Source organism: Callithrix jacchus, chromosome 17 (assembly GCF_049354715.1).
Source record: "Callithrix jacchus isolate 240 chromosome 17, calJac240_pri, whole genome shotgun sequence".
NCBI lineage: Eukaryota > Metazoa > Chordata > Mammalia > Primates > Cebidae > Callithrix > Callithrix jacchus.
Window position 1 is genome coordinate 21,002,811 of NC_133518.1, and position 26,125 is coordinate 21,028,935.

At 32.1% G+C, this 26,125-nt stretch overlaps 1 long non-coding RNA gene across 3 annotated transcripts in view; it reads right to left on the bottom strand.

Annotated features, from left to right (window-relative positions):
* Positions 1–18,720: 18,720 nt before the first annotated feature.
* LOC118148977 (uncharacterized) overlaps positions 18,721–26,125 on the bottom strand; it is a 249,449-nt gene continuing 242,044 nt past the window's right edge. For all 3 annotated transcript variants that reach the window (XR_013528878.1, XR_013528877.1, XR_013528879.1), the window contains exon 5: positions 18,721–18,954. This is a non-coding gene — a long non-coding RNA (uncharacterized LOC118148977). The remainder of the gene's footprint in view (positions 18,955–26,125) is intronic.

Consider the following 26,125-nt stretch of genomic DNA (forward strand, 5'->3'; position numbering starts at 1 on the left):
TTGAGAATAATAATTGTTTTTAAAAATCAAAATAAGTCAAAATCATTGTAGACTATTATTCCCCACAAAGAAGTTCTGTGTTTAAATCTAATGATTAAAGGTACCTGAAAACGGGTTTTACAAAAACACAAAAACTTCCTTCTCTTATCCTTCTGGACTAAATAAAATTTTTTCTCTGAAACTTAAGGACTAAATTTGACCATTCATTAGCTTCTACAACCTTATAAACTACATTCCCATTTGCCCTGTTGATAGACTCATAACCATCTCTACTAAATGTTCTGACACTTTAAAGTTTAGGAGGTATCTTGTTTACCTTTTCGATTTTATTCTTATTAAGTTTAGGAACAACTCTGATACCTGTCTACAACCGGAAATCCCCCAAAGTTCCTGCTTTTCATAAGAAACTAAATGTTTGTGACAAAGTAAGAAACAAAGCTAATCCATTAATTCTTCCTAGTACTTAAATATAGACTTGGGGTCACATTGTTTGAATATTTTCAATCTCTGAGGCCCAAGATTACTAGATAATTCCTACTAATTTGATAGCTATTAAAGACTTTTATAAGTATTTTGGTTTTTGTAATAATCTGACCTAATTCCTTTAAAGAATAAAAAATTCTTACTCTTTTTTTTTTGCAGGTACTCAGATCTTACATAACTATGGCCCCCATATAGAAAGGCATGGTAATAAGTTTCCAAGAGAATATTTACTGGAATTTGAAGAAGTTTAAGCCTGAATGAAGATGTAACAAAATATATCTACCAGTGAATACTGGATAGCTGTTTTGTCTCCTAGTATGCAGCTTTGACAGCCATGCAAAAGCTCAGAAACAGAATTTATTATGCCACAATGAAAACAACCATTAATAACTTAGGCAACCTAAGTGAGACTGTAAGACTTGGTAAAAATTCAACAAGCTGCGATGCAATAAAGAAAGTCTTTAAATATACTCAGCTCACAGAGAAGTACATGTGTTGACTTAGGGAAAGAAGAATACACACATCTATCAAGAGATGTATTGAATATTTTTCAATATAAAAAAAGGTTAGGAAAACAATAAGAAATTAGAGGGAAAAATAAGTGTTATGCAAACATATCAAATTTCTCTTCTCTACAGATTCAAAATAAGAATATATTTTATTCTCTTGGCTTAATTAAGACTATTGACTATAATACATTGTCCTAGGTATTCTGATAATCCTGATATTAATATGCATAATTGTTTGCTCTGTTCACAAAGAGTCTTAAATGCTTCTGCACAGAAACTAATTGATCAGATAATTTAAATTCAACTACAAAGACAAAAGTCACAAAAAACCCTGATGTCTACAATCCAGTCAATCTGGAACCATAATTAATATAAGTGGTATCAATCTAGAATTCTGAACAAATCTAAATGTGATGAAATTATCATACCCAGCAACCTGTTGAACAATAGGAGGGACTGTGAGGGACCTTGAAGACATAAAAATTATTCAACTGAAAGCCTTGTATATTAGCACTTACCTTTATTTGCTCCCATCCTTCTTGGTAGTCTCACGACTTCAACACCCAGGTGGCCGGACACACATTGCTCAAAAGGCTACTATTAACCTACAATTAACCGATGTTCCCTTTTCCAAAAATTGCTTTTGGCCAGTTATTCTCCTATCTAGCTGAATTAATTTTGCTTTTTTCTCTTGCTCAAGTGCTATTAAATTTTATGTCTTCTCTAATTTATACTATATCATTTTTAAAGAAGACGATTGATTTTCTTTCAGAGAATAATTAATATTTTTGTATTATTGATCTTGCCAATCCATGATTATAGTATATGCTTCTATTCAATTTAAGTCTTTAATTTATCTTAAAACGGGGTCGTGGGTTTTAGTGTTGAAATTTTCCACATTTTTCGTTTAGAATTTTTTTCTTACATCTGTCACTTACATCTATGTAAGAGGAAAATTTAATATTAGTAAATATGATGTTCGTTATAATTTTTTTCTAGTAGATGTTGTTCTAAAATTAAAGATCCTCTATTCTAATCCTACTTTGCTAAGAATTTTCATCATAAATTAACTTTCAATTTTCTGTCAAATGCTTTACTACATCTAACAAGATGTTCCAATAATTTATCTCCTTTTCTTTCTGTTAACATGGTAAATTTATAGGGTTTTCAGTATAAGCTACCATTATATACTTGGAATAATTCGGTTTACTTGTGAGGTATTAGCCATTCTACATAACACCAGACTTGATAAAATGTTCTTTACAATTTTTGCATCTATGTTTATGAGATAGATTGCCCATCTTTTTCTTTTTTTTAAGTTTTTGTGGGCTTTGATTTCAGATTTAAGTTGGATTCATAAGATAAGTTAGAATATATTTCCTCTTTTCTACACTCTAGAAAGGTCTGCATAAATCTAGTGTTATTTCTTTCTGTGAATATGAGGAAAAATTTAACTTTAAGACATTCAGGTTAATAAATTTTAATGAATTCCTTATTAACTTATTTAAATAGATAATTTTGTTCTATTTTATTTTACCTTTTTGATAAATTTTGTTTAAATTTTTATTTTAATTATATTTATTTGTTAAAAATAGTATTTTATCTAATATCTCTAGCATTATGGAATGTCTTTTTTTTTATTAGTTTCCTCCCCCTGACCAGTTTTACCAAATTATTATTAATTTTAACAGTCTTGTTAGAGAAAAATAACTTTCGTTTTTGTTGCTTCTCTCTAATTTTGTTTCGTTTGTATTTTGTTAGTTTTTTTCTTATTTTTCCTTCCACTTTATTTGGTGTTAATTGGCATTTTCCCCCAACTTCTTAGAATGCATTTATATATAATTTATTTCAAACTTTGTACTCTTAAAGGTTCATTTAAACTTTAAAAATCTCCTAATATGTACAGTTAAATTCTATTTCTTAAGTTTAGATGTTTTGCAATTTAATGAAAGTGGTGTGGTAATTTGTACTGTAAATACATCTTTCAGTCATGGGTTTTTAAAAGTATTGTTCAATTTCAAACATTATATGTGTGTTTAGTTACACTTTATTATTGTTGTTAATGTTGATTTTACCCTAATTCCTCTTAATCCTACATATGGTCAATTTTGGTAAGTATACAATAATAATTGAAAATAATATATGCTCGATAGGTATAAAATGCAGTGTTCTAAGTTTTCAAATTTGTTATAATTTGTTCATTGTGTTAATCAGATTAGTTCTGTAACAGTGAAATGTGAATGCTATGAATATAGCTTCCATTAAGGTTTTGGACTGTCTTTCTCTTCTTTTGTTCTGTCAAGCTTTGCTTTCTGTATTTTTAAGCAGTGTGACTCAGTGTTCATTTTTACAACCCTACTTGAAGGATTTATAGTTTACCATTATCAAACATCCCTTTTTATCTTTAGTAATTCTATTTGCCATGAGGTTTACTTTCTTAAAATTAATAGATACAGCAGCTTTATTTTAGTCAATGTTTTCATGGTATACTTTGTTCATTTTCATTTTTCTATGTACTTCTACATAATTAATTTACAGATTTTTTTGTTTTATAATGTAATATAACTAAATTTAAATTTAATTGTTACTACCTTTAATTCAGTTACTGATAGTTGTGTTAAAATCTAACATTTTATCCTGTTTTATATTCCTCAAAAATCTTTTAAATTACTTTTCTGTGCTCTATTTTTTCTCACAAATTAATAAAGTATATTTTTTTAACCTTCTCTGTTAGCTTTTTAAATACATCCTTTTATTGTGCACTTAGAGAATACATGGAGATACATTATTATTGAATAATCACTGTCAAATATAAATTGATATTTTTTAATTTTAGGCAACATTCTTTGCTTTAAAATTTTAATTTTATTTACCACTTCCTGACTTTTAAGTTTCTTCATATATTTAATATTAAACATATATGAAAGTTTGCAATTACTAAAATTGTCTTAAAGGTAAATATTTATATTTCTTATACTTAATACATTTTTAGGTTTCTCTATAGAATTATTTATTTTTGCCTAGTGACATTCCTTTAGTATTTCTTTTTGCATAGGACTGCTATTGACAAAAGTTAGCTCATCTTTGCTATTAAATGATGTTTTTTTCTATATATTAATTTTTTTTTTTTTTTTTTTTTTTTTTTTTAGGAGTGTTGCTCTGTGCCCACACTGATTTGCAGTGGGGTGATCTTACTGCAACCTCTGCCTTCTGGGTCCAAGTGATTCTCCTGCCTCAGCCTTCTGAGTAGCTGGGATTATAGGTGTCCACCACCATGCTTGGCTAATTTTACTTTTTTAGTAGAGACAGGGTTTCATGTTGTTCAAGCTGGTCTTGAACTCTTAACTTCAAATGATCCCCCTTTTTGGCCTCCCAGAGTGCTGGTGGGATTACAGGCCTGAGCCACAGCATCTGGCAAACAAGTATTTCTTTCACCACCATTCTAACAGGTAGAGATGAATACTGAAGTTAAAGAGAATTTGTAAATATTGAAGTTATTCAATGGTAAAAAACGTGAAAATAAAGAAAATTAATACTGAACCAAGAGTATTTAATCAAATCCATATGTGTAATAAACTATCCTAATTGTTTGCATTTAAAATTAATGAGTAACATTCCAACTTTAATTTGTTTATGTGATATCTTACCCTATTTGGATAGATCTTTAGACTACCTTTAATTAGCCTTTGGCATACTCAGGAGTCTCATAGGATTACACTATGTGTAGAAATTATAAATTTTAACATAAGTCAGAAACTAGGAAACATTATTTTAATTTTAATTTTTTTTAAACAGGGTCTCGCTCTGTACCCAGGCTGGAGTGTCATGATTTCGGCTCACTGCAACCTCCGCCTCCCGGGTTCCAGTGATTATTCTGCCTCACCCTCCAGAATAGCTGGGATTACAGGTTCCTGCCACTACACCCAGCTAATTTTTGTATTTCTAGTACAGACGGGGTTTCATTATGTTAGTCAGGCTGGTCTCAAACTCCTGACCTCAGTTGACCTACCCACCTCCGCCTCCCAAAGTGCTGGGATTACAGGTGTAAACCATTGCGCCCAGCCTATTTAAAAAATTTTAATTAGAACACTCCCTCTTTTCCCCAAAATTTCCTGTGAATATCTAGAGATGTGCTGAAAGTAGACCTTCACTTGTCTTTTATGACTGCAAACAATGCTAACTCTGAACTAAGAATGTCTTGTTATCTTTGTTTGAGTTTTTAATTCATAGAGACATAAAAGGATAATTTTGAGTTTCATTCAGAGGACCTCAAGTTATCTTTGCACTATTTCAGAATTCAACACATAGGGAATTAAACAGAATGTAAAACTCTGCCCATTTTTTTTCTTCAACTCCTGAATTCTCTCTCAATGTGATTTTTAACAAAGGTTTCAAACTGCCACGTTTAGAAAGAGACCAACCTTAATTTGGGTAGATGATAAAACACCTTGGAAATTTGAAAACCATTAAATTAAAATATTTAGGCAACTTCAAGTTACAGAAGATTGCCTAAATCTTGCCATGATTATTGTCAGATATAAATTGATGGAATCTTAGTTTCAAAAAATATTAATTATAGAAACTCAGAGTGATTATTTGGAAGTAATTTAAAAAACAACTACATCTCAGTTTCAACTGGTGAAAACATGAAATAAAAAATAAAAAAACTGAAGCTGCATTCTTCAATGATTTATCTACATTTATGCCGCCAAAGTTAGATCAACCTTATGCCTATATCCTGAGTCCACTCATGGCAAGTTATGCTCTTTAAAGGTATCTATTTTATTATATAGAAGTGTGGAATATTTCAGAGTTCCTTTAATATATGATTATTTTTAAGTTAAAGGAGTATAAGATCCCAATGCCTCTCAACAGAACCCGTAGAGTGAGTGATTGTGTCAAAGTAAGCCTGTTCACAAAGATTAGTTTTCTAAAACGTTAGAAAAATAGCATCAATCTTTGGAATATATATAATATATATATATATTAATGATGTGTTGGTCTTAAAGATAACAAGAAACAAAACACAAACAAATAGCATCAATTGTCCTAAAAGGTAACAAACAAATCAAGCTCCATAATTACTAGCTATTTCTTTAAATATATTTAAAAAACTGAGAGGTATGGAAAATAACAATATTAATCTACTATCCATAATTGAAAACTCATTGTTCATAATGTTTATAGAAGCTTCTTAAATAATGTATGACGTCACTCTCTTTTTTATGTTACTAGACCATCTACATTCATGGATGTACAAACCCCTACCTCAGGAAGGTTTAATGAAATATTTTAAAACATTTCAAATAAAGACTATCAAATGCCTTTATATCTCTCTATACAAATGGAAGGATGCATAAAAAGAGATGGAGATAACTAAAATCTATATTTTCAGACTTTGCTTTTTCCCAGTTCAAAACAACTCCATGTGATTATATTTTTAACCAGAACACCTAAAGCTTCCCTCAGATTAGTGCTCAATTATGCCAAAAGTGCACTGAGTACCCATTTTTAAATAGGTGTCTATTATAAGAGCTACAGGGACAACATGAGTAAATTGTTACAAAATAAAACACATCTCGAGATTTATTTGTATTGATATACAGAAGGAAAAAGGCTCAGAATCCAGCTGCATAGGATGTTCTTTTCTTCATGACAGCCAAACTCCTTGTTAAATATCTTGAATATAAAAGTCAAGCTGGTAAGTGCTAAAGATTCTTTCTGCCCTATAGCTACAACAACTAGTCAATTGTTAAAATTACAAATGATTTTTACATTTCCTCTTGAAATATAGTTCATATGGAGGAGTTATTGAAGTGGGATATACTAAATTCAAGTTTATGTTCAATGCCCTGTGAAGATGTAGGTTTTTAGCCTGTTTAAAAGTGGGGGTTACTGTGGTTGAGTTTGGTTACAAATGCTCTAGAAGTTTTTTATTACAATACTCTAAAGGGGAGCATTATCCTTGCAGGATTCTTTAATGTCACATACTGGAAGATTTATTCCACAGTGTTGTGCATAACTGCCAAATAACTAAACTGTTAAACCCTATTACCTTTCCTTAAGAAAGTAATCCTAGAGTAGCTAAATGATTTGTGGGTCTCATGGAGACTAAAGATAAAAACCAATTGGCCCAGAAAAATGCCTCTTTGAACGTGTTATAACAGAGTACTCAAACAATTCTCCCATAAATATATGGACTGTAATTAGGTTGGTAACATCTCCACAGAGGTATGAAATGCAATTCGATATTTTAGGTTAACACATCATAGAGATAACAAGTGAGACATAATATTGGACTTTATATGAACATGGGTCAGTATTAATTCACCGTTAGTTTAACAAAACAGGAGTTCCTTTGATAATCATTCTTGTTAAAATTATAACTTCAGGAACAATAATCTAGCAAAATTCCAGAAGATTTATAAAAATATTTTGGAAAAAGAGCAACATATTTTGTTTGTGGCTCTTATTTTTGTTTTTTAAACAATCCCTATAAAATAAAAGTAACCATTTAACCTAATTGTAATAAAATTCGCAAGGGATGTTATTTCATAATCAACAATTCCAAAGATGCTCTCGTTCTATCATTTTATACTATTGCATGGTTACTTCCTCTGTAGATATCTATTTTGTAGATGCCATAAAGTTTAAGTTTGCGATTTACAAACAAAAAAGCATATGTATAATGGTACATCCTCCAGATAGTTTCATTTATCAGACTAGAGAATGAGCATTCATTAAGCAGCTACTGTGTGCATAATCTGTGCTTGCTTTTAAAAATATTATCTCATTCAATTTTCCTTATAATTCCTATAAGTATTATGTAATAATATTCCCACTGTTTTAGATTGAACAACTAAACTTTGGGAGGTTATCTTGTTCAAACAAGTAAAAACGGATAGAGCCTAATTTTCATCTAAGAATTTCTATACCTACAATCATCGCAATTTTTCCTAAGAGAACAACGACCTCTTGGAAGTTGTGGCCTTCAAAGTGAGTCTGTAGCACCGCTCTCCTAGCAAAAGCAATTACTTGATAGAGTTTGATCCATATATAGAGCAAACCTAGAATAAGTTATTTATTTAAACTGATAAGTTTCTGTCTTAATTCACTTCCACAAATATGATATTATGAGTATTTGGCTTAAAAAAGAGTGCTGTCCATCTAACTCCAATTTTAGTTTATTCTTCTCTAAACATGGTCAATGTTTGCCACAGATTTCTTCCTAAGTAATTGAATCGAGGAAGGTAAATAATAAAGTGAGCTAAAAGAAAAAGTAGAGCAGATTAATCTCTTTAGAACTTTGTGTTCTGTTAACAGGGATTGATGAGATACCAGAATATTCTGAAGCAAATAATAAAGTTACAAAACACCTGAATGTTTAGGTGGGGTTGTGTGTGGGGGGGGTGGGGGTGGGGTCGGAAAGACACAAAGCTCAGTTTTTTAGCTTCCTCAGTTTTTATTTAATGTGGTAGCATATAGTGCCTGTATCTACTTAATAGACATAGATAAAGAATTTAATAAAATTCAGTACCCCTTCATGATTAAAAAAAAAAAAACTCAACAAACTAGGCATGAAAAGAATATAACTAGGTTGGGTGCGATGACTCATGCCTATAATCCTGGCACTTTGAGAGGCAAGGTGGGCAGACTGCTTGAGCCCAGGAGCTCAAGACCAGCCTAGGCAACATGGCAAGACTTTGTCTCTTAAAACAAAAAGGAAAAGAAAAGAAAAGAAAGATTATATTTCAAAATAATAAGAGCTATGTATGAGAACCAACTCACAGCCAAAGCATACTGAATGGTGAAAATTAAAAGCATTCCCTGGAGAAGGAAAAGAAGACAAGTATGGCCACTTTCACCACTTCCATTCAACATAGTACTGTAGGGTCTAGCCAGAGCAGTCAGGCAAGAAAAGGAAGTAAAGGAAATTCAAATTGGAAAGCAGAAAGTAAAACTATCAATGTTTGTTAATGATATGATTGTATACCTAGAAAATCCTAACTACTCTTCCAAAAGGCTTCTAGATTTAATCAATGAATTCGGTGAAGTCTCAGATTACAAAATCAATGTATGCAAGTAATTAGCACTGCTACCAGTAATGACCAAGCTGAGAATCAAATCAAGAACTCAATCCCTTTTACAACAGCTGGATAAAAACAGTAAACTACCTAGGAATATACAAATCCAGGTGTTGGGAAAAGCAGCAAAGGAGAAAGGACTTAGAGTGCCTGCATAAATTAGTTCTGAGTAACGTACAAACATGGAACAACACACTGCGCAAGGCCTCAGGAAGCCTCTGAGGAGGAAGGCCTCTCTATGCCTCATGTTCCAGTGCAGAGACCTCTGTTACCATAAACATTGTGCTCAAGGACATAAAACCCCTTCACAGCACTATGACATAGCCAGACTTGTAGGCTCCTTGTGAGGCCCACGTTCCACCAGTTGCACATAGATAATAAACTAAAGATAGCCACACGTTCTTGTTTTATGAAACTCCTAAACCACCACTGTTATCTATCTTTAGAATGACACACCAGTTCCAGCTCACTGATTCACTTCTGGCTCACAGATCCACTTCACCATCAAGTCACCCACTCCCCACCATTACTCCACCCCTACCCTGTGGATCAAAGTGATTGTAATCAATAAACAGTGTGGATGATCAGAGCTTGGGGCATTCACTGTTTCCTCCAAAGTAATAAGTGATGCCCCGCTGGCTGCACTGTCTCTCTTAATCTGTCTTTTTCTCATTCCTTTGTCGCCACTGAACTCAAGGTACCCACGGGTGATGTTGACCTGGCTCCCTACATTCTGGTGCCCAACGTGGAGCTCATGGATCCCTGTGTTCTGGCACCCAATATGTGAGGCTCATGGATTCCCTACAACCAAGGAAATAAAAAATTGCTGCAAGGAAAATTAAAAAACACTGCTGAAATAAATTGGGGGTGACACAAATAAGTGGAAACATATTCTATGCTCACAGATTGGGAAAACCAATGTTGTGCAAAAGATCATACTGGTCAAAGCAATGTACAGATTGAATGCAATTGTCATCAAAATGCCAACATTATTATTCACAGCATTACAAAAAAATCCTGAAATTAATATGGAACCAAAAAAGAGCCTGAATAATCAAGTTAATCCTAAGCAAAAAGAACAAACCTGGACACACAGCACATTACTGGATTTCAAATTATACTACATGACTATAAAGACACCAAAACAGCATGGTCCTGACATGAAAGTAGACACATAGGACAAATAGACCTTAATACTTTCAGAAAGGTTTCTGCTCAATTTAACCATTTTATCCTAGTTGTCCTTACACTATTGTTTTAATTTGCTATTCCATTATCCTTTGGTATCTATGTCCTTATTTTGTGAGTTGCTTTTTTCTTCTAGATTAAGTTTCAAAAATTCCAACACACTGAGTAGTCTGTAGCGCCTTCCGGTTTTAAGCCATTTTTTTATTTACTAACTTTTCCATGCTCCAACAGAGCGTTTAATAAAATGTTCTGAAAGACGAGAAGGAGTGAGGAGTGTCCCATTTTTACCAGAAAATTCCCCTCCCCACCCGTAATTTGTATTCATCCTTACAATATCCTTGAGCCACATATGATTCTTGCCAACAGAAATTTACAGTGAGTTTAGGGATATGTGAAAAATACTTGAAATAATCTCCTGTCTGATGCAGGATGAAGAATATTCTTTGGTTCTCCTTTACTTTATCGTCCATCTTTTAGGCATTTCCTTATGCCCTCCATCCTTTAGGCACTTCCTCATGTTTCACAATCTAAATGGTGGTTTTGTTTCTACTACGTTGTTTCTTTTTCTCTAAGCACTCTACTCTGGACAGAAGTTCTGCAATTTATTGCTGTTTTGTTTTTCATCTTTGAAGTTCAGTTAAATTTGGTATTAAACTAAAAGATAAAATGTGAATACAGAAAATCATGTGAATATAATTATTGGGTAGGATAAAATGTTTTCCTTTAAATATTGGTCACTTGCTTTGTTTATATTAATAATGTATCTTCATCCAATTGAAAAGTATGTTTATATTATTCACTACTGAGGAAATATAATTGAAAATAAAATTTCCTCTCAGCCTAGAAAACTGCTCCACAAAGACAGAAGAAAAAGAAAACAGTTTTTCTTTTCTTTTTCTCTTTTTAATTGAAGAAGCATTAAAGCAGAATACGGTGTGTATCACAGGAAATATCCTAGGAGATTATAACTAAACAAAATATCTCACTCTTTTATGTAGCTAAGCAGATTCAACCGATTGCATTCATGGTCTCAAGATAAATAATAACCAATCTTCAAATAAAAGGACTTGACAACACTATCACATATAGCGCATCATAAAATCATCTCATAATTAGGATAACCATTTATGTAGCTAATTGGTTTTGTTCAAAGGAAGAACAAATTCTCATGATTTTATGGCAGGAAGTTGTTTTGAAGCAAGGAACTCTTTTGAGTTAGTTTCCTATTCCCCTACAAAAAATGGGAGATAGTACCACTTTTCTTGATGATTACATTTCAGAAATGGTGCCCAGGTTCTTCAGAAAGACATTCTTGGTCTGTATAGCTAGCAACAAGCTTATTTAGGTGTTAAAAATATTTATATACATCTCAAAGGGACAGAGAAAGGATTTGTAATTGCAAGTATCTTTTAATAAAATGCTCTGAAAGAAAAGAGGAGAGAGGAGTCTCCTACTTTTACCAGAAAGTTTCCCTCCCGACCTCTAATTTGTATTCATCCTTACAATACCCTTGGGCTATATATGAATCCTGCCAACAATCATTTACACTGAGTTTAGAGATACGAGAAAAATATTTGAAATAATCTCCTGTCTGTAACAGGACGAAGAATATTCTTTGGTTCTCCTTTACATTTGCCTCCATTTGGATTTGTGGAATAAGAGATTCCTCCTGCATCTATTCCATATTTGGAAGGGAATGTCTGTTGAATAAATTGATGAAGACAACTTTAACAAGATTTTCATGCACACACTCAACTAGGATGAGTTCATTCAAAGGAAAGACATATTTATATACTTAACAACTATTTATAGAAATCATTTTAACAAATAAATTGTTCTAATTCTTCTAGGGTTTCTCTTCTACAAATAGTAACTAGAGCACTTTTTTTGTGCAAAGTATTATTCTAGATTGTAAGAACATAGTACTTCTTGCCTTTTTTAACTAAGGTATTACACGTACTTCAGAAGTTTGAAACAGACGTCTTTTTGAAAAGTCAAATAGACAAAAAAGAAAGAAATTTGTGTATACACAGTCTATTTTCAAGTTAGGAGTCAAGACAGATGATCTTTTACAAAGTTCTTAAGTAACTGAAACATAATTTTATTAATATGCTCATTGTGCAAGAGTTAATTTCTTGTCCCTGAGAACAATTTACCATTTGTTCTATTCCATTTTTTTTCTTTCTCTTTGGTAAAATTATACTTTTCAGTGACCAGTCAATGCCATCACCACTTCCAGATGAATTTGAGACATTTGGTGAAAAATATTTTACCATAATAGACGTTTTGATTTTGGCAATACATGTATGTGAGCCTTTAATTTACTCAGTCAAATCCCACCTGACAGAGACAATCCACATTGCACTGACATATTTATTGAGACACTCTACTACTGCAGCTTGGGGATATTTTAATTTTTGAAATTGATTGATTTATATAACTTAGATTATTCACTGGAAAATCTTATATTCAAACACTTTAAGTGTAAAATTTAATTATTCTATATGGTCACTCTTTTTTTTTTTTTTAATCTCACCTTTTTTCCTCTCTGCTTTCCCTATCTCACCCTTCCATTCTACCACTGAAACATTTAAAGATAAAACAAAACCTTAATGTATCAAGAAAAAACACAGGTTTTCCCTAGGTTATTTACGAGTAGTGTTCTGAAAGTTCTGAGTTCTATGTGGTTTTCTATTGACGCAGTTTGAGCTTTCATCATTACTTAATTCACAGATTTAAATGGATTTTATTTTCTTCGATCATCATTTTTAAAACGTATTACTTAATATTAATTGCATTTGCTTACCGAATTATGGAAAATATTTTTACTGTATTTATCTTACTAAAATGAGTCCATTTGGGTGATGCTGCCATTATTGTGATGACAGTGAAATTGATTGCAATAATCATTTCTCTAATTAGATATTAAAGTCTAGTGTTGAAAACCTTTAAAAGCACAGTACAAACTTTCATATTTAAAAATAGTAAGCCCTAGAAGTCTCAAGTAATTTATAAAATAATCCAGTTAGTTAATGAAAACAGTATGCTAAAATATAATTTAAAAATACATAGCAAGTCTCAAATCAGATTAAAATGATAATTTTTTAAATCCTTAGCTAAAGCCAATTGTTTTATTCTTCTTAAAGGAAGTACTAGCATGTTCTAAAACAAAACAAAAATATCATATTTAAATTCAACCTCTCTGTAGCAATATTTGCAAGATTATGGACTTTTTAAGTTAAGTGCATCAATCAATCACCAGAGAGTATTAGCTACCATTAACATGGGCTTTCATGAAATACATTCTCTCCTAAATTCACGGCAAACAAGCTAGGCAGAAAGAGATAGGCAATTTAATAAAAATATCAAATGTTTATGATTTAAAATTCCCATATTATCCAAGACTGTTAAGCTGATGCCTTTTAGTAAAAACTCATAAATTTTATTAGCCATCAAAATGTCTCTTCCTCTGGGATTTACAATCACAGGAGGTTTTATTTTTCCTTTCCTTTCTTTCGTCACTTGATGTTCATTAAAGTTCCTACTTTAGTGTACTCCTAAGTTAAATATTAAGCATAAAATTCTACTGTGGTTAATAATTGTATTTGATCACACAAAATAAAAAAAAGTATGAATTCTATATGACAAAACCAGAAAATATCCCATGTGACATTATCAATCAAGGAAGGTTTGAGAATTTCTATGCTTGTGATATTAAAGCAGTTGTTTTCAAAGTATACTTTGCATCAGAATCATTGGAAAATTATTAAAACATAGAATCCTGGACCTCATTCCCAGAGGTTCTAATTCAGTAGGTCTGGGCAGTAATTTGCTTTTCTGACAAGTTTCTAGGTGATGCTAATGCTACTGGTCTAGAAACCACTCTTTGAAGATCACCTATGACTAGAAACTAGGTGACTTATGTTAAAGTATCATTTGCATAATCTCATTATTAGTAATTAATGAAAAACATTTCATAAAATTTATTTTATTCATATTTTACATTAATTTTTAAAAGGCACTTGTTGATGTTAAGAATTTTATTGTTTTCATTTGATGTGGCTTTGTGCAAAATTTATAGAAAAAGATTGGGCAATAAAGCCTATTTTGGGGATAACTATGGATTTACATTATATGTTTCAGGCTGCTAAGTTGTATTAAGGTTTGTAGGAAAGAGAATTCATGTTTAACGCAGTAGATGGGTATGATATAAAAGGAAGGGAAGACTGTAAAGAGTTTAGTGAATAAGGCCGTTCCCAGGATTATAAAGCTTGATGTCTTGGAAGACAAGTGTCAACACACTCCTCACCTTTGTTTCTAGGATTTTTTTTCTTTTCCTTTTTTTCTGGAATGAAAATCATGGACTGCATTTGAAGGGACCTATGTGATATAAAAAAAGAACTGAATGAGAAATTTCAAAAGCCTTTTTGTTGTTGTTCCAAGGAAACTGTTTTAAACAAGAAATCACAATGTCATATTTAATGAACAATGAACAGAAAAGTTGCACAACTAGAACAAATAAAGAAATAATCTTGTTTAATGAAACCATTGATTCCCCTTCTTATGAACATAATATTTCTACAGACATTCCAAAGATTTCCTGGGCTTAGAAAGTAGAGTCAAAAAGCTAACAGTAATTTTTAAAGAACCAAACAACCCTTAAAAAAGACCTTTAAGTGGTTTCATTTCCCACTCTTCACCAAAGTGTCTGTATTTTTTTTACTAGCGTTCTAATTTTGACATTTTTTGGCATAACAGTTTGATAATAATTATTTAGAAATTTATCCATTTATAAAATTTCTAATATTGCTTTATAATAAAAAATCTTAAAAAATCCATGCATAAACTCTACATAATCTATTACATATAATGTGTGCTATGAAAAAGCACACAAAGAGATCCCTTATGAATTAACAACTTGTTTTCTTAACTTTAAAATTGCTTTCCCAGTTTGGCACAGTGGCTCACGTCTGTAATCCCAGTGCTTTGGGATGTCAAGGCAGACTGATCACTTCAGCTCAGGAGTTTGAGACCAGCTGGTCAACAAACGCTGCCACTACTAAAAATACAAAAATTAGCTCGGCATGGTGGTGCATACCTCTATTCCCAGCTACTCGGGAGGCTGAGGATAGAGAACAGCTTGAACCCAGGGGGCAGAGGTTGCAGTGAGTGGAGATTGCACCACTGCACTCTAGCCTGGGTGGCAAAGTGAGAATTTGCCTAAAATAAAAAAAGTCTTAATTTTAAAAATGATAAATACATGTTATTAGTGTCTTTGAGTCTATAGTTCAAAAGAATAAAATTAGTAAGCAAATTTGTGTTTGTTTGCAAAAAAACCATGGTACTAAATATGTGATAATTTAAATGATCTGATTAGCAAACTTGATGCTTACAAAATCCTCTGAAATTCACTTATTATTTAGAAATATTTGCCTTAGATTCTTTTGAACCAGAAAAATTTAAAATCAAACTATTAAAGCAATTTTTTTACTAATTTTCTACTTAAAACCTTGAAAATGAAATTTTACTAGAATTTTAAAAATAGATTTAGAAGAAAATTTAAAAACTGGTTAGACATCTTGAAATACGAATTATTTCTTTAACATCAAAGCATTCTGCATTCAAAAATATTTATTGTATATCAACTGTTTGGTAGGGGGAATTGTTCTACATATTGCGTCCATAAAAATAATATACAGCTTTTGTTCAGTACAATTTACAAGAAGATAAATCGCAATGATATTAGGCATAAAAGGTGTAGGGCTCAGGGAGAAAAAAACCTGTTCTAGACATTAACATGCTTTCTGCTTTTTCTATGAAACTCTACTTTGTTCCATTCATATTAGAGACCCCTTAATTGCAAGGATTTCCCCAAAGAATGATTGAAATTGAAATTTCTTTAACCCAGTATGGTTTTCTTTGACCAATAATGGTCTATATCTGGGTATATAACCCAGCTGGTACCAATGAGAGCTAAGTGGAAATAATCTAAGTGGGACTTCTAGGAAACTTTTGGTTTCCCAATTAAAGGAAAAATCAGCTGATATTGCTCCCTCTGTCTTTTGCCCATTACAGCAGCTTTGAAAAACAGTTGGCAATGATTAACAGTGTTGAAAATAGACATGTTCAATAAACCTGAAATTCCACTTCTGGGATATAATCTAGAGAAACTCTACTTGTGTACCGGAAGCATGCATAACAGTGCTTTTTACTGCTTTCTCTTCTTTCTCAGTATTCCACTGGGGCCCTGATGTTTAGGTTCTCAAATACTGCAAAGGTTTTGATAGAACTAAAATCATTACTATTTGTATCTCAATTTAAAACCCGCAGGCATCAATCCATTTCTAGTCTATGGTAATTTTAATCTCATTTTTTAATGTGTCTGTGTCTTTAAAAATCTTTAAGCCATTGTCATTGTCTTTCAAAAGCATGAATTTATAATATGCTATTTTGAATGGAAGTTCAATGGAAGTTCAGCTTTTATTTAATTCTAAGGAAGCAAGCCCTTTTAAAAATATTTGAGCTTTAGAATAGAATATATCACCTTGTAAATTAGTGAGACTTCTTTACTGATAGTATTCATGTAGAAATTATAAGATAATGTAATGGAATTTCATTCTTGTGTATGAAGTAAGTGTGAGTCTGACTGCAAGTAATGTAAAATTTGATTAATTTTAGTTTAATTAAGTAGACACGTTGTTATGTGATGCCAAGAATTCTAGAGAGCCAGGTGGTAAAATTGATATGGGGAGTAGTAAAAAATATTCATATTTTCTTTACAATTTCTTTTAAGAGATCATTTTTATTCTACATTTTCTAAAATATATATGTTATTTCAAGACTAGCAAGTAACTGTTTACTTCAGATGTTTGTCTGAACGGGAGTTTATTTTATGCCTAATAAGAGGTAACAGAGTGGTAGCAGTGGCTTACGCCAGTAATCCCAGCACATTGCAAGGTTAAGGTGGGCGAATCATTTGGGCTCAGAAGTTGAAGACCAGCCTGGCCAGCATGGCGAAACCCTGTTTCTACTAAAAATATAAAATTAGCCAGGTGTAGTGCTGCATGCCTGTAACTCCAACTACTCAGAAGCTGAAGCACAAGAATCACTTGAGCCCAGGAGGCGGAGGTTGCAGTGAGCCAAGATTGGGCCACTGCACTCTGGCCTGAGTGACAGAGCAAGATTCTAGCTCAAAAAGAAAAAAAAAGAGGTAGCAACTACTTTTCTCTCTTTCTAGAAGGCAGTTGCTTGAATGCGATTTGCTGAATAGTCCATCCTTTCTTCATTTATTATTTTCAATTTACCAAGAACACATAAATTTGGAAAACATGAGCAATGTTTAACAAAGTAGAAAACCATCCATACTCAATGATATATGGTAAAAACACAAAAGTTCTATTTGTTTTCTTTCACAGGACTGTCTCAGAAAATCCTAAATTTTTACAAATTTGAAATAATTTTATAATCAATTTATCATTTCTCCCATCAAAAAAAATTGGATTTTTAGATATAAATATATTATCTGCATATTTTAATTTAGAGAATTTAACATTTCCAAATTGAGCCTTAACACTAAAAAAAGACCATCTTTTCATTTATTCAAACATTATTTATGTCTTTTAATTATATTTTACAATTTTTTGTCTAGAACTCTTTTACTGAACAGTTCTAAATCATAATTATAGTACTTATTACGTTTTCTATACAGAAATAAATGTATAAACAAGATAGAAATTTCAAGGAACTATTTAGTGCTTTTTTGATCAATGAAGTATATAGTATTCATTTAGAATTAAAGTATTGGACATATATAGTTTGGGTTTACATCAAATATAATAATAGTGGCTGTCACTGGGGATAAAGGAAAAAATATGAGGTGAAGAGGAACACAGAGGACTACAGCTTTATCTATAAATTACTACTCTTAGAAGGACAGGATGGTCTGAAATAAATATATTGTTTCTACTTTTGAATAGTGAGCATACATTTAATAATTGTATACCTGTAATCATCTTTAATTTTTTAAGTAATTAAAAAGAAACATAACAAAGCAGAGCTTTAAAAGACTAACATAATTATATGAAATAAACAAATAAATTAAAAGTTAGCAATAGAATATGCCAACTGTGTATTAGCTGTTGTTGATTTATCTAAGAGATATATTTCCCAGTTACAAGAGGAAGAACCTATCAGGGTCAACAACACAGCTTTTCCATATTCTGCTTAAAATCCTAAAGAGATGCAGTACACTGCTGGTGTTGACAGTCTCTACTCGATCTGTCCTTGTGAGGCCAGTTAATAGCCCCATGCTTCACATCCTTGCACATCTTACATAACGGATGTTCTTACAACTCTGCTGCACTGTGCTTCTCCTCAACCATTTCCTCAACAATTAATGTTACCCCTGTTCATTAAAAAGAGATATGCCAGATACAGGTGATGGGGAGGAAGGCAGCAAACCACATTGCCCTGTATGTACCTACGCAACAATCCTGCATGTTCTTCCCATGTACCACAAAACCTAAAACACAATAAAATATATTTTTTAAAAAAGAGATCTTCCTTCAACCTGCAATTTTTCACAGAATTCTTCCTCTTTGTCCTTGTCTGAGGCTAGCACTTGTCCCTTTCAGTCTCTGAAGTTTTCTTAAGAGGAGGAAGGTATTCATTCTTCCATACTTCATGTACCCCTGGACAAAGAAGTAACTCCATTAGGATTCTTTCAGTGTTTCATTGTCACTTCTAGACAATTTTTTTAAATCCAAAAATAGCATAGACTCTGGGGCCTGAAATCTTAAAAATTTTTTAGCAATGACTTATTAGAGAATTAGCAATTCTTTATCTCCATGCCTTCATATTAAAAACAGAGAGATATAAAATAGTTAATTTGTTGTCAGAATTAAATGAGCTCATACACATAAAGGACATATAAAGTGGTTTCTAAAATGTAAGGTAAATTACAAGGTTTTCCTGTATAATTATTATTATAATATCTACTAGAGGAGCCCAATTTGAATGTTTTTTTTAATTTCCACCACTGATTTCATACAGAATCTCTGTAACAGCACAGAATCTTAAGCATTTTTTTCTCAAAAATAAAACTCTTTTTCCTTTTAGTGTCTTCCAAGGAAAATTCTAGTCATCTATTTCATGTATTCTCTTGTTATATAACTTCAGATAAACTACAAACTTATCTACCCCATATTTGAATGAGGATTTGCTACTGATTTACATCTAAATTTTATAAACTGTATGTAAACATCAAACTACTGATTGGTTATAAGTAGAACTAAGAAAAACTGCTCATGAAATAATCATTTAAACTAGAGTGCTACTAATTTTTAAGTGTAGAGAATGAAGAGGATTTTAAGGAAATGCATGAAACATGGTAAGAAGAAAAATACATTTTTTCTTACCTATAAATAAAAATAGCTTACATTAAGATGCAGATTTAGATATATTGTGCTATAGGTGAAGGCTCCATGACTCAAATGAACTAATTTATATTCTAGTCAACAGGACAAAAATCTCATCCTGTAGGAGCTATGGCATATTAAATAATTTTTGTGTTTTTCCCAGAGTCCACTATATCAGAATAAAGACCAAAACCAGTAAAAAATAATTTTGGGTCTAGAGATTTTTATCTATAAATTCATTCTCTACTATAAATTGAAGAAAACTTACCAGAAGTTGGAAAAAGTACTCATATATATTAAGATTAATAGGTTTAGTCTGAAGCTTTCTAGATTATTCCCCTTGAACGTATAATAAAGGTAAGGTACACATGCAACCATTATAGAGTTAAGACACTTGCACCAATATCTTCAAATATTCAAAGAAGAATTCCATGTTTATAGCAGTCCTAAACTGGCACTGAGTCTATGATAATTACTAAACCATAAAAAAAAATCAATGGGCTAATTTGATGTTTTACACTTGTTTTGTTAAGTCTGTTTCCAATATAAAAGTAAATTAGGAACCAGGTCTCAAAGGTCGCTCTGGGTATTTTTGTGACTGACTCTGCTAATAAAAATACTGTTTTCAACATTTCAATAACAAGATTCATCATCAAGTCTTGATAATTTTTAAATTAGAGTAAGCGTTTCTCAAAGTGTAGTCAGCAGACACCTATGTGTACTCAAAACTGTTCCAGGGTATCCATGAATGTAGGACAATTTTTCTATAATATTAAGACATAATTAGCCTTCTACACTGTGATTACATTTGCACTGATGGTTGTAAAGCAACGAAATATAAAGCTCTGGGTACTTAAGCATGAATTTAAGAAACCTAACTGTGCTAGTAATCATTAAATTCTTTACAGCAACAAATTTGAGATTTAAAAAAAAATCCAGTTTCACTTGATAATATCTTTAATGAAGCACTAAAAATTACTTATTTGATTAGATATAAATCACCTGGTACAATATTTTTCAATATTTTATGTGATAAAATAGAATGTACACACAAAACCTTTCTAATCAGATCTGAATTAATGTTGTCTGAAGGAAAAGTATTTTGCAGTTTGAACTGTGAGTGGAGCCAGCCACATTTATTGTGAAATAGCATTATACTTGAAAGAACTATAAAAAGACAAACTACAGTTGTTAAGTTTAGGATATTGAACAAACATGTTCTTCAGTATGAATTAAATGAGTCTACCTTTTCCAAAAAAAATAAATTTTTGCGTGATTCTTTAAGGGGTTTTTGTTTAGATTTGGTTTTTGACACAAGGTTTCGCTCTGTGCTCAAGTTGAAGTGCAGCTGAATGACCTTAGCTTACTGCAGCCTTGGACTTCTGGGTTCAAACAATCATCCCACGGCACCCTCCCAAGTAGCTGGGCCTATGAGCACCTGACACCACACTGGGCTAATTCATTTTATTTTTTGTAGAAAGGGATCTCACTGTTTCGCTGGCTGTTCTCAAACCCTTGGCCTCAAGCAATCTTCCCACCTCAGCCTACCAAATTGTTAAGATTATGGGAATAAGCCACTGCACCAGGCCTATTTGTGATTAATAATGAAATGTGAGCTTCCAAGTAACACATTGGAAATTTGGAAAATGCATTGTCATCATCATGAGCTTCATAGATTGCCAATACTTAGAGACTTTACTAATGAGATCAATAGTGCTAAAAATGAATGTGATTTTTAGCTTGAACAGTGAAGTATGTCAGCAGTTGGGAGATGTGCATAGTTCTGTGAAACTACATTTTTTAAATGACCAATTATGCATAAAAGGTACATTCAAAATGTAAGAGGAACCAATGAATTTTAATGTAATAAAGCGCACAAGGCCCAATGTTGTAGTTTCAGAGTTCACACTGCAACTAACTTTAAGAAACTAATATTTCTTTAGTTTTTCTACAGTAACAAAAAAATAGTCCTCAATCATGTGAAAAGTTCTTAAAATGCTCTTCACTTTCTAAAATGTATTTGAGCCTGGACTTTCTTCACATTTAAACCAAAGTAAAACACTGTGATAGAATAAATGCAAAACAGATAGCAGAAACCAACTGTTTATTAATCCCAATATTAAACAGGTTTGCAAAATTAGAAAATAATTCTAATCTCCATTTTTTTTTGCTTTGGAAAAGTATAGTCATTTTTGCTTAAAAAGCCTCCTTATGTTAATATTTGGCAGTTTGTTATTGTTATATTTAGATAAAATAGTAAATTTTAAAAATGATTGTGTCATTTAATACTGATAGATACAGTCTTTATATACAAAAGCATTTAAGGATTCTTAATTATTTCTAAGAGTATAAGGAAGTCATTCGAGCAAAACGCTTCAGAAACACTGGTTTAGATCAATGTCATGATCAGTCTGTTTCTCAGCCCTAACGCCTGTGGTTTTTCTGGACGTTTTACTGGTTCTCTGCAGTAACATCAGAAAAGACGGGTTTCCTTAGATTCTGCAGCATGCGATTTTGCTGTTTTCTCCAGAAGTGCGTCCTAGTGTCTTACTTATGGTTCAATGATATGATTACTCCAAACACTTTTTTTCCTCCATCCACAACAAGGCTGGCTCACCAAAATACTATATTACTTTTTCAGCCACATTTCTATAATAAAGTTGCTATTATAAAGCCAAAGAATTTTATATGCATTTTTATTACACCAATTTTTGATTTGGTTCATTGTTCAACTTCTTTCATCTTTTATCCATGGATTTGCTTTTATAATATTACTGTCCGCTAACATTATGTCATCTGAAAAATTTAATTTTAGACTCCTAAATTGTATTAATAAAAGCATTTAATAAAACATTAATAAGAGCAACATTTTTGTCACTCTGTTAGAGCCTATAAGATTGTCAGTAATTAATGTCACTGGTGAATTTTTAATCAACAGTGGAATCAACAATACTATTATTAATAGTATTCCAACATCTTACAAGAAGAAGAAAGAGGATAAGGAGGACGGAAGCAAGAGCAGGAAGAGGAAGATGAAAAAGAAGACTGTCAAACGTTTTTTTTCTCTGGATATCACGATATTACATATAATCTACCAGTCTAAGAGAAACCATTAAGTTTGCTCTGACAGCTCTTCAGTGAATCCATCACGAATCTTTGTGATGCTCATGCCATTATTTCTGAAGTTTTACAGAATTGTGAGATGCATTAATGTCAAACTTCTCCGTATGTCGCTTCCAGGAGATTTCTACACTCAATGAATACATTTTAACAATGTAACTTTTTTAATAGCCCATTTTCCAAAACCTCCTATTTTTACTACTAGTTCCTAAACATCACCAATATTATTAATATTTTTTTTCTGAGACAGAGTCTTGCTCTGTCACCCAGGCTGGAGTGCAGTGGCATAATCTCAGCTTACTGCAACCTCCGCCTCCTGAGTTCAAGTAATTCTCCTGCCTCAGCATCCCTAGTAGTTGAGGCTACAGGCACCCGCCACCATACGTGGCTAACTTTCATATTTTTAACAGAGAGGGGGTTTCACCATATTTACCAGGCTGGTCTTGAGCTCCTGACCTCGTGATCTGCCCACTTAGGCTTCCCAAAGTGCAGGGATTACAGGCATGAGCCACCATGCCCGACCACCAATAGTATTCTTTACTCACCTCTATAACACTTCCAGTGAACTTAAATATAATATTTAATAGAATTTATAATTTTTGTATTTGTGTTTTGTCCTATTCAGACATCCACAATTTCCTAATAGGACTTAGTATAATGTTATTCCAAGTCTTCCCTGAGATGTGAAAAGCACTTGGGCACACAGACTATAACACAGCCCCCGGTGATGCCTGTGTCATGCCCTCATAGACTTTCTTCCCCTTGGGTGTGGGCTACACTTACTGATTAACTTCTACTGAATAGAATATGATAGAGATGATGAAATGTCATTTCCAACTTGAAGTTATAAAAAGACTGTGATTTCTGTCTTGGGCATACTGTCTCACACTTCCTTTTGTATTGTTCAACCTGGAAAAGAATCAGCTATAATGTTGTATGGTATCCCTGTAGATAGATCCAGGTGGTGAAAGGTCAAATCCTAACAACAACCACATAAGTAAACTTGGAGGCAGATCTTCATTTCTGCACTGGATCTTTCAGAGAGGATTACAGCCACAGCTGAAAGCTCGAGAACAACATGGCGATATATCCGGAGCCAGTGGTTCTTGGTTAAGCCATATCCACGTGAGTACTTGACTAGCAAAAATTGTGAGACAATAAATATCTATAGGTTTAAAATGCAAAGTTTTGGGGGCAATTTGTTACAGATTGTCAATACAGGTACTTAAGTGGGTTTTCTAATTGTAGAATCTGAATTTTATATTGCCTTCATCATAGCTTTTCACAAGTTGTATCAACAATGAAAGAGCCAGCTAAAAAAGTCATAGAAAATCAAGTAGAAAATTCCAAATTATCTAGCCAGTATCTAGAGCATTTGTTGAAATCACATCTTAAGGCTTAGGTATAAGAGTATCAGTTAACAAGGTTAAGAGTAGTAAATCTTGAAGCACATACAAATGCTATAGATTATTTTGCTACAGTTTTATACAATTATTGAATTTTCAGTGGCAACTGCTCCTAATAGGTATAACAAGGAAATACTGATTGAATTAAATTTAATATTTAAAAAAATTTTTGATAAAGAAATAGGTTTTCCTTAGAGGTTTTTTATTATTTTATTTGACAAAACTGAGTCCTGAGGAAGTACATATTTATATTATATTGCTTGGTTTGTTTCATCATTTATAACAGAAATAACTAGGATATATAATAGGTCTCTTTTATTCTTTCACTCTAATATTTTGAAGCAGTTGTTAGGATGAATACTTTTAAAAAAGAGACATTGTGATTCAGGGAATTTTAGTAGATTTTGTGGCTGAAGTGTAAAAAAATACAGGAGTTTTCAAATCTCATTAAGACAATAAAAATTGCCATTCCTTAGATATGATGATCCTATTATGTTATTTATTTCCAAAGTGTTTCACAAAACACCTGTTTTGTCAGATGTTAAGATTTGTTGCGTTGAAGTAATAAATACTGAATGTTGGTACTAAATAACTTGGAAAAATACTGGGTTACATATATATTTAGTCTTTGTTGCTTCTGAAACTTTAAACCTGTTACAAATCTACATTGTGAATCATTTTTCTATGTAACGTTTTACATTATAACATACATCAAGAGGATTCTATTACAAATCTTGTGTATGGCATTATGAAAAGTTTACAAAATAGAATATCCATGGTACAGCATCCAGATCAAAAGATAGAATATTGCTAGTAACCCAGAAGTCCTCATTTTGCTGTTCCCATTCATAAAACCTCAAGCCCATGTCTAATAACCGTACTGATTTCTGATGTATTTTTTTAAATATCATTTTATAAATGCAATCATGTGTCTGTCTTTTTTGTTCAGCATTATACTTGTAAATTCATGCATTTTGTGTAGTTTCAGTTCATTCATTCTCACTGCTGCAAAATATTCTAGTTATGAGTATATCACAATTTATGAGTTAATTATTGCAATGGAAATGTGAATGTTTCTAAATAAAAACTATTATGAAATTACAGCTAATGAAAATTCTTGTATGTCTCTCTTTTTGTCAATGTTTGCTTATTATTTATTTTTGCATGTGTCTTTTGGTGGACACATTTTTGATTATCAGAGAGTTAGAATTCCACCTCATATTTATTGAGATGGTTTGAATTTTTATGTTCCCCCAAAATTCACACATTGAAAATTAATTCTCAACGAGACATCAAATCTGCCAGCAACTTGATCTTTGACTTCCCAGCCTCTTGAATAATGTGAAATACATTTCTCTTGTTCATAAGCTACCTAGTTTATGGTATTTTCTTGTAGCAGCCCAGATAGATGAAGTTAACTATGTTAATAGATAGCTGTGTTAATAGAAAGTCCAAAAGTTTTCCAAAATTGCCATACCAGTTTACATCCCAGTGCAGTGTATAAAGAGTTTCCCTTTGACTCATTCTCTTGCAAAACTTTATCTGTCTTTTCTATTTTTAACCTTCTTCTGGTACAGCCTGATATTGTGGTTCAATTTCTCAGGTAACAAATTAAGGTACAAAACTGTATTTTGTAAGTGGCCATTGGATATCATATTGCAGTATCTTTTGATGAACTTATACTTTATTTTTAATTCACCTAATTTGCTAATTTATCTTTGGTAGCAGTTTATGTCCTATTTTATTAAACTTTATTTAGTGTAATGTCATAAATATAGTTTCATCAGTTGTCTTCTAAAATTTACTACCTTTTACATTTCAATCTACAATCTATCTGGAATTGAGCTATGTATGATGTGAAGTAATTCTCAAAATGATTTTATTTCCATGTGGATGTACAATTTACCCAGTAGTAATTA